The sequence below is a fragment of the Leptonychotes weddellii genome, chromosome 9, assembly GCF_054177405.1.
Source record: "Leptonychotes weddellii isolate Sample4059 chromosome 9, ASM5417740v2, whole genome shotgun sequence".
Classification (NCBI taxonomy): Eukaryota; Metazoa; Chordata; class Mammalia; order Carnivora; family Phocidae; genus Leptonychotes; species Leptonychotes weddellii.
The window spans coordinates 75,494,986-75,501,096 of NC_138377.1; the positions used below are offsets into that span (position 1 = coordinate 75,494,986).

The following is a 6,111-nucleotide window of genomic DNA, read 5'->3' on the forward strand; positions in this document are numbered from 1 at the left end:
CAATGCCACTCATTTCACCAATTTGCTTTTCTGTTTTGGAAACTATTTGACACCTATTACATGTTAACATGTAATAGTTTTATTATTTTAAAATAAATAAATTTAAAATACGTTTTAATCTCAATACAGTAAGTATCATTACATATAAATCCATGCTAAAAAACACCAAAAACTCTTTATGGTCCTCAATGAATTTTAAGAATAGTAAGAGGTCCTGAGACCAAAAAGTTTGAGAACAGCTAAATTATGTTACAGAGATCTGTATTTTTCCCCATTAAAAATCTTGATTTATGGTACACAAAGTTATTTGAATGAGTAAATGTTTTTAGAGTTTCATTTTTATTTGTTTTATGATGTTTTCTAATATACCATTTTGTAGTTTTGTTTTGTTTTCATCATGATAAGTGTACTCTTTAATCTCCATCACCTATCCCTCCACCCACCTCCCCTCTGGTAACCATCAGTTTGTTCTCTATAGTTAAGAGCTGTTCCTTGGTTTGTCTCTTTTTTTTTCCCTTTGCTCATTTGTTTTGTTTCTTAAATTCCACATATGAGTGATATCATATGGTATTTGTCTTTCTCTGACTTATTTCACTTAGCATAATACTCTCTAGTTCCATCCACATCATTGCAAATGGCAAGATTTCATTCTTTTTTTAAGGCCAAGTGATATTCCATTGCATATATATGTGTGTGTGTATGTGCGTGTGTGTGGAGATATATATACACACCGTATCTTCTTTACCCATTCACCTATTGATGGATGCTTGGACTGTTTCCATAGTTTGGCTATTGTAAATAATGCTGCAATGACTATATGGGTACATGTATCTCTCTGAACTAGTATTTTTGTATTTGGGGGGTAAATACCCAATTGTGCAATTACTGGATCACAGTTCTATTTTTAATTTTTTTTTTTCTTAAAGATTTTATTTATTTATTTGATAGAGAGAGAGACAGCGAGAGAGGTAACACAAGCAGGGGGAGTGGGAGAGGGAGAAGCAGGCCTCCCGCTGAGCAGGGAGCCTGATGCGGGGCTCGATCCCAGGACTCTGGGATCATGACCCGAGCCGAAGGCAGACACTTAACGACTGAGCCACCCAGGCGCCCCCTATTTTTAATTTTTTGAAGAACCTCCATATTGTCTTCCACAGTGGCTGCACCAGTTTGTTTTCCCACCAACAGTGCAACAGCGTTCCTTTTTTTCCACATCCTTACCAACACTTGTTGTTTCTTATGTTTTTGATTTTACCCATTCTGACAGGTGTAAGGTGGTATCTCATTGTAGTTTTAATTTGCATTTCCCTGATGATAAGTGATGTTGAGCAATTTTTCAAGTGTCTGTTGGCCATCAGTATGTTTTCTTTGGAGAAATGTCTACTCATGTCTCCTGCCCATTTTTTAATTGGGTTTTAATTGTTTTTTGGGTGTTGTATTATATCAGTTCTTTATATATTTTGGATACTAAATCCTTTATCAGATAGGTCATTTGCAAATACTTTCTCCTATTCAGTAGATTGTCTTTTAGTTTTGTTGATTGTTTCCTTTGCTATTCAGAGAATTTTTGTTTTGATATAGTCCTAATCGTTGGTTTTTGCTTTTATTTATCTTGCCTGAATGAGTAAACTTTTTTTTTAAAATTCTACAATCTGAACTTTTATCATTCTTTTTTTTTAAAAAAAGATTTTATTTATTTATTTGACACAGAGAGAGAGAGAGTGCGTGCACACAAGCAGGGAGAGCAGCAGGCAGAGGGACAGGGAGAAGCAGACTCCTGCTGAGCAGGGAGCCCAACACGGGGCTTGATCCTAGGACCCTGGGATCATGACCTGAGCCCAAGGCAGATGCTTAACTGACTGAGGCACCCAGGCGCCCCCCAATCATTCTTTCAATAAACATTTGATGAGGACTCTGACAAAAACTGTTGGAATACTAAATGAGTAAGTCACAGCCCCTAGCCTGTAGGACACGAGTGGCTCTAGGAAAGACTTCTCAAAGATGATGCTATTGAAAGAATACCTATATGAACAGAAATACATTAAGAGGAGACCTGTAGGGGCGCCTGGGTGGCTCAGTTGGTTAAGCGACTGCCTTCGGCTCAGGTCACGATCCTGGAGTCCCGGGATCGAGTCCCGCATCGGGCTCCCTGCTCAGCGGGGAGTCTGCTTCTCCCTCTGACCCTCCTCCCTCTCATGCTTTCTGTCTTTCATTCTCTCTCTCTCAAATAAATAAAATCTTTAAAAAAAAAAAAGAGGAGACCTGTACAACTGGTGGAAAGTTTGGGATTGAATAGGGATTAGGAAACTAACCAACCAAACACACAAACAAATGAAAAAAATTATTAGCTCCAGGAAAAACTAAAAACAATATAGGAAAGAAAAGATTCTCACCACCTTTATCTCTATATCGATAGTAAATTTCACCTACATGTCAAAGCATTTACAGAGTCAAGATAACTTAAAGTCTGAATACAGCCATAACCAAAATTAAGATATAACATTACTGGGGCGCCTGGGTGGCTCAGTTGGTTAAGCGACTGCCTTCGGCTCAGGTCATGATCCTGGAGTCCCAGGATCGAGTCCCACATCGGACTCCCTGCTCGGCGGGGGGTCTGCTTCCCCCTCTGCCCTCTTCCCTCTCGTGCTCTCTGTCTCTCATTCTCTCTCTCTCAAATAAATAAATAAAATCTTAAAAAAAAAAAAGATATAACATTACTGGAAAAATAGCACCTAACTAATAAGATAAGTAGTAAAAAAACTAAATCCCCATCTTCTATAGTAGAAAGCCAACAAATTATGACTTAAAAAATTAAAAATTAATCAGCAGCAATACAGCATATTAGTTGGAGATATGGAGCTAAATACTGGAAGAATCAGGAAAAAGTTCAAATTGAGTACATCTGCAGAGTTGGAAACAGGGCAGGGTGGGGAGGACAGAAAACTGTTCTTTTCTGTAATGAAGTATAGAGAATCATTCAACTTTATATGCATAAATTGATTAAAAATAAAAAATAAATTTAAGGGAAGCCTGGGTGGCTCAGTCAGTTAAGCATCCGACTCTTGATTTTGGCTCAGGTCATGATCTCAGGGTTGTCAGATAGAGCCTCATGTTGGGCTCCGTGCTGGGCGTGGAGCCTGCTTAAGATTCTCTCTCTCCCTCTCTCTGCCCACCTTTGCTTGCATGCTCTCTCTCTCTAAAAAAATAAAAAGTAAAAAATAAATTTAAAAAGCAACTTGTAAGACATTTAAACATGAAAAGTTGTTTTTTATGTTTTAAGTGAAAGAATTATAAAACAGCATATATGTATGATCCCATTTGTATTTTAAAAAAAGTGTGCACACTGGGGTGCCTGGGTGGCTCAGTCAGTTAAGCATCTGGCTCTTGGGTTCAGCTCAGATCATGCTCTTAGGGTCCTGAAATCAAGCCCCGTGTCGGGCTCCATGCTCAGCGCAGAGTATGCTTGTCCCTCTCCCTTTGCTCCTCCCCTTGTGCTCTCTCTCTCTCCCTCCCTCTTGAATAAAGTCTTTTTTTAAAAAAAGATTTTATTTATTCATGAGAGACAGAGAGAGAGGGAGAGGCAGAGGGAGAAGCAGGCTCCCTGCCGAGCAGGGAGAAGCAGGATCCCCGAGGAACAGGGAGCCAGATGCGGGACTTGATCCCAGGACCCCGGGATCATGACCCGAGCTGAAGGCAGATGCCCAACCATCTGAGCCACCCAGGCGCCCTTGAATAAAGTCTTTAAAAAAAAAAAAAAAGTGTGCACGTTAATTACATATAGAAAAAACCTGAGTCATGTTTACCAACTATTAACATATTAACAATTATATTTCTATATAATAGGATTATTTTCTTGGGGAAGACTCCTCTCCTATAAATTTACTACAGCAAGTATATATTTTTACAATAAGAAGAAAAACACTATTTTTAAAAGTTGAAAATTTTAACCCTTACATATATGGTCAAATAATTTTCGACAAGGGTGCCAAAACCCATTCCACAGGGAAGGACAACCTTCATAACAAATGGTGTTGGGAAGCAAGACATTCATATGCAAAAGAATGAACCTGGACCCTCAATTTATACCATATACAAAAATTTACTGAATATGGATCAAAGACTTAAATGTAAGAACTAAACTACAAAACTCTTAGAAGACTACAGAGGTAAAAAGCTTCATGACATTGGATTTGGCAATGATTTCTTGGATATAACACCAAAACAAAAGGAAAAAAAAAGATAAATTGGACTTTATAAAAATTTAAAAACTTTTGTGCATCAAAGGACATTATCAACAGAATGAAAAGAACATGGAATGGGAGAAAATATCTGCAAATCATATCTGATAAGGGGTTAATATCCAGAGTATATAAAGAACTACAACTCAACAACAAAATAACAAACAACATGATTTTGGGCGCCTGGGTGGCTCAGTCAGTTAAGCGGCTGCCTTCGGCTCAGGTCATGATCCCAGGGTCCTGGGATCGAGTTCCGCATCGGGCTCCCCGTTCTGTGGGGAGCCTGCTTCTCCCTCTCCCTCTGCCTACTTGTGTTCTCTCTTTATCTCTCTGTCAAATAATAAAATCTTTAAAAACAAAACAAAACATGATTTTAAAATGGGCAAATAGAAGGTGGGGGTGCCTGGGTGGCTCAGTTGGTTAAGCGTCTGCCTTTGGCTCAGGTCATGATCCCAAGGTCCTGGGATAGAGCCCCACATCCTCTCCCTCTGCCTCTACCCCAGCTTGTGCTCTCTCTCTCTCTCACTCTCTCAAATAAATAGGTAAAAATCTTAAAAATAAATAAATAAATAGAACGGGCAAACAGGGACACCTGGTGGCTCAGTCAGTTAAGCCTCTGACTCTTGACCTCACCTCAGGTCTTGATCTGTGTCATGAGTTCAAGCCCTGTGTTGGTCTCCACGCTGAGCATGGAGCCTACTTAAATAAATAAATAAGTAGGCAAACAACTTGAATAGACATTTTTCCAACAAAAATATGCAAATGGTCAATAAGCACATGAAAAGATGCTCAACATCATTAATTATTAGGGAAATGCAAATCAAACCACTAACCACTTTATACCCATTAGAATGACAACTATAAACACAAACACATACACACACACACACACACAAAATAACTGCTGGCAAAGATGAGAAACCAGAACTTGTGCACTGCTGATGTTAATGTAAAATGATGCAACCACTACAGAAAACAGTATTGGAGGTTCCCCCAAAACTAAAACGTAGAATTAAAATACAATCAAGCAATTCCACTTCTGAGTATATGCCCAAAAGAATTCAAAGTAAGGAGTCAAAAAGATATTTGCATACCAATGTTCATAGCAGCATTATTCACAATAGCCGAGAGGTGGAAGCACCCAAGTGTCCATCCCAAGTGACAGATGAATGCATAAACAAAATGTAGTACATACATACAATGGCATATTATTCAATCTCAAAAAGGAAGGAAATTCTCAAACACACCACAACATGAATGAGCCTTGAAGACATTATGCTAAGTGAAAGACGGCAGTCACAAAAGGTCAAATATATGATTCCACTCTTAATAGGCACTTAGAGTAGGCAAATTCATAGAGACAGAAAAGTAGTTTCTCTCTGGTGGTTGTCAGGGGCTGCAAGGACAGGATAACAGAGATTTATTGTTTACTGGGTACAGAATTTCATTTGGGGAAGATGAAAAAGTTCAGGTGGCGATGCATGCACAACAATGTTACTGTACTTAATGCCACTGAACTGTACACTTATAAATGGTTAAAACGGTAAATCTTATATTATTTTAACACAATAAAAAAATTTTTTTAAATGACTACTAGGTACCCCTCAGATATAACTACAAAAGCCAAGTAATTTTCACTGTCCCACTCTAAACCGCCAGGAACAAAGTGGTACCTTTGTGGAGTCCCTCACAGAACACTGAAATAAATCTAAGAATACACCTGTTCCAATTAGGAAATGAACCCTAGGGAAAAAGCCCAGAATCCTATAAGCTACCAAGGTATACTACACTGCTTCTAAAATGGCTCCCAATAATGCCCCGTCTGATGCTTTTGATCACCGCCCCCCCATCGTGTGTAGGTGAATCTAGTGACTTG

General features: G+C 38.7%; 1 long non-coding RNA gene across 1 annotated transcript; it reads right to left on the reverse strand.

The window, feature by feature from the left end:
* Window positions 1-1,584: 1,584 nt before the first annotated feature.
* On the reverse strand, window positions 1,585-2,365 carry LOC145723284 (uncharacterized). Its single transcript, XR_014148213.1, has 2 exons — window positions 2,260-2,365; window positions 1,585-2,050 (listed from the first exon to the last, which is right to left on the reverse strand). It is a non-coding gene; the product is annotated as an uncharacterized LOC145723284 (long non-coding RNA).
* Window positions 2,366-6,111: the final 3,746 nt, after the last annotated feature.